A 3,919-nucleotide genomic window follows, 5' to 3' on the forward strand; every position below is an offset into this window, starting at 1 on the left:
TTATATGCTTTGCAAAAGGAAAAAAAAATATTTTTGGTCTTTCTATGAACAAGACTAGCACTTGGAGGTCTAAGTGTACAAATTGCACTATTAAGGGAGGTGAGCTACTAAGAGCCACTTAATAACCAAACCTTTTCAAGTGGAAATCACTAAACCTCCTTATGGTAATCTCAATTCCACAAAACATTTCACAAATTTTTTGATGCTTTATGATTTTCGCAATTTTTTTTCTTGATTCCAATCTAAACGTAGGAAATTAAAAACTACACATTCTAGTCAAATTAACAAGTTAAAGCAAGCAAACAACTTGAAACAAATCAAAGGAGTAAATATCAAGCAACTAGTCGGATTCTCCTAAGTGGAAGCTTGAAATCATATGAAATTTTCAAGCCACTTCCACTAGATCTACACGTGAGTGATCTATAAGGAGTTAGATATACCTGACCAGCTTCTTAATACTCCCTCCAAGCTATTACAAATTGATTGAAATCAAAGAAAATGCAAGAAAATTAAACTAGTCTAAAAATAGAATTTAGAGACGGAAATAGAGACCACTTTAGTGACGGATTTGTCAACCAATTTTCCAGCAACAAATTTATTGCTTCAATCCGTCACCAATCTTGAAGTCTTTGATCCTCTTAGAACCTGCACAATCAACAAAACAGTTTCATGAAAGTAGGCTGCTCACAATGATGATAGGAATGATCACTCTTGTGAAGGAAATTTAGGAGTTTATGGCACCAAATTAGGTCAATTTTAAGTCCTTTGGCCTTAGGCCTAGCAATACTCCTCTCCTACTCTTGTTGAGTCAATGTTTGGTTCTTTAGAAGGATTTAATGCAACTTCCAGCACAGAAAATTTTGAAAGAAAACTTAGACAAGCAACAAAAGCACAATTTGTAAAGCTTATACCCAAAAATGAAGAATTAAGTGTATGTTGACAAGACTCAAAGATAGCCAAGGAAATAAAGCTGAAAATTAAGACTCCAATACAAGATAGCACTCAAAAGGAATGTTCCTAGATAAGCACTAGAATGGATTAACAAAAACAAAAATAATTGGAAGCAATCACCAAAATTTGATTCAAAATAGTAGATTCAATCACTTAATGAAATTTTGGTTCTAACTTTGTATCCTTCTCAGCTTTTCTTTCTCTTGTTTTGTTTTTTTTTTGTTTAAATCTTTTTGTTTTTCTGAATTCAAGATGTAATTCTAAATAAGGTGAATTGCCTTTTACACCAAAAATTTCACAAATCAATTGAACACAAACCGAATCTACTAAAATGAGCAATTTCAAGTGAAAAATCAAGTTCTAGTGCACTAGAATTTGGAATGTGTTTTGGATTATTTTATATTTTGTTTTATTTTCTTTTTTTTTTTAACTCTTTTGATTCAATTTGCTCTGTATTTTCTCTGTTTTCCAGCAATCAATTTTCCAGAATTTGAATCCAAAACAAATAATGCACTAGAATTAGGTATATCACTTAAAAACTCAAAGTAACAATGATTGAATTAAGATTTGAATTGGAATGTGAATTTTGAAAACTCTTAAACACAATGGAATCCTAACTCTAGGTATTCATCAATGATCTAATGATGAATATGAACTCAAATTTGCAAAGGTAAAAGCACACAAGTAAAGCACATAGTAAAAGTGAGTCTCAGCCAAACTCAACAAAATTGACTCAAAATTGTATTAGCACAAGCTTACAAGCATACATTGGATTGTTTTGAAATTTTAAGAACTAAACATGACTTGACAAACTTAAGATTCAAAAGTTAAAAGACAACACATGCATATGACTCAAAATGACCGAATCAAACAATCAAAATTATCAATGAATCAAATCAAAGAAAATTGGCACAAGTTGAATCCTAAAACATTTTTGTTTGCGGATTTGAAACCAAAATGCAATCAAAACTTGGATCTATGGAAAAAAAAAGTGATTTCAAAAATATAGATCCATAAGGAAACTCAAATTGTGACAACTTAAACACACAAAGACAGAATTTCGATCGATGAAAAGGATTTACTTAACTCAAAGAAGTAGCCATGCTCATGGTACCAAAAATGATGGTGTAGGTTGGAGAAGTGATTGATCTATCTTCTTTAGCCCCCACTGAATGCTAAGGATCTCCTTCTTGAGTTAGAATCTGGATGACACCTTGAGGAAGATGAACATGAAACAAGGAACGGTTGCTCCTAGGTTAGGGATGGAAGCATCCAAGCTAAAGGAACAAAGGAGAGCTCACGGTGAAGACTAGCATGTTAGAAAAGAATGGCACAATCCAAGAGGGGGGTGAATTGGATTCTATGACCCTTTAAAAATTATCAGAGTATTTAGGATCTTTATTTCACTTAAACTTTTCTATGACAGAATTTTCAATGAAGTTTCTTCAAAGACTTGTTTATAGAAGTATGAATACTATATGCTTTCTTGATTACAAAATAATGAGGTTCAAATGTAATGCATTAAATTCAGATTAAACCATCAATATTCACACACACATGTTAATCAAGAATTATCTTCTTTAATATTCAACCAAGATATTACTTAAAGTAAAAGATAAAGGTAGAAGAAGATTGCACAAGTCTTTTATACTGGTTCAGCCACTCCACATGTGACCTACATCCAGTCCTCAATCAGCACCTGATCAAGATTTGTTCCACTATCTCAATGAAGAAGGTTTACAAGCACACCACACATGCATATACTTCAACACTAAAGATAACCACTTTCTTGACCCCAAGAAAGCACCCCTTGTAGAAACCCACTACAAGAAACCTTACCACTTGAGAAACCCTTCTCAAGATTTTACAAGTATTCACACAGAATAAAGGAACGAATTCACCTGGAATTCAGAAGCAAATCTTAATCTTCCCCTTTCAAGAATGTGATGATGATGATGACCCTCTTTCAAAGTTTTTCACAAACATTTTTCTTCTTGGATTTCACAAAGAAAACTCTCCAAGATTGTTACAAAGACTCCACAAAAACGCTTTTCTCAATTTGATTATCAGTTCTAACTCTTGTCTTAAGTTTCTAAAAGTTTAAACTATTTATAAAAGTCTCAGACCTAGATAATCGATTATTTTGTTCTTCAGGTTTTCTGGAAACCAACCAAGAACAATATAATCGATTATTTTGCTGGATAATTGATTATTCCAGAGTGTCATTTCTACGATAATCGATTATTTTGGCAAATAATCGATTATTGCAGCAAGGCATCCCATTTTGCCTATTGCTGGAATAATCGATTATATTTAACGATAATCGATTATTTTGAGTTAGTTTTTAAAACTTCATTTTAAGTCTCAAAATAACTTTCCAATCTTTTAAATCATCATCATACACTCTCTACTTAACTTAGATATAGATTTGCTCATGCACACAACATATACAACAAACTAAATCATTCAAAACAATTTATACACTAATCACTATTACATAACATTTTCTTTGACTTTGTTTTTGTGCTTCTAAGTTGTTGTTGTTTGTAGTTGTCCTTGACACACATCTTGTGATCATCAAAACTCCTTTATGCTTCAAGCTCCTCTAAGCTCAACATAGGAAAGAAGATTTTCCTAGAACTAAGACTAAGGCTCTTGGTGACTTTTGGGAGAGAATATGGCTGAAGCAAATTTCAGAAATTCTCATATATTTAAAAGTGACTACAAGTATGAAGGATTTAAGCATATATAGGCTTGGCTAGCAAGCAAAATGGCGCCAAGGTTCAAGCATCACATTTGGCGCCTAGATTTGAATTCAAATTTGAAATTTGAATTCAAATCTCCACTCCCATGTGCATTACCGTGAATCTAGGTGCTCTAATGCATATAAATTTAATTTAGGAAGCATTTAGGGTTTATTTGAAGATGCACATGTTCAGCCACAAGTGGCGCCAACCATGTGATTCAA

This window comes from Cajanus cajan, chromosome 5 (genome assembly GCF_000230855.2).
Source record: "Cajanus cajan strain Asha chromosome 5, NIPB_CcT2T_4, whole genome shotgun sequence".
NCBI lineage: Eukaryota > Viridiplantae > Streptophyta > Magnoliopsida > Fabales > Fabaceae > Cajanus > Cajanus cajan.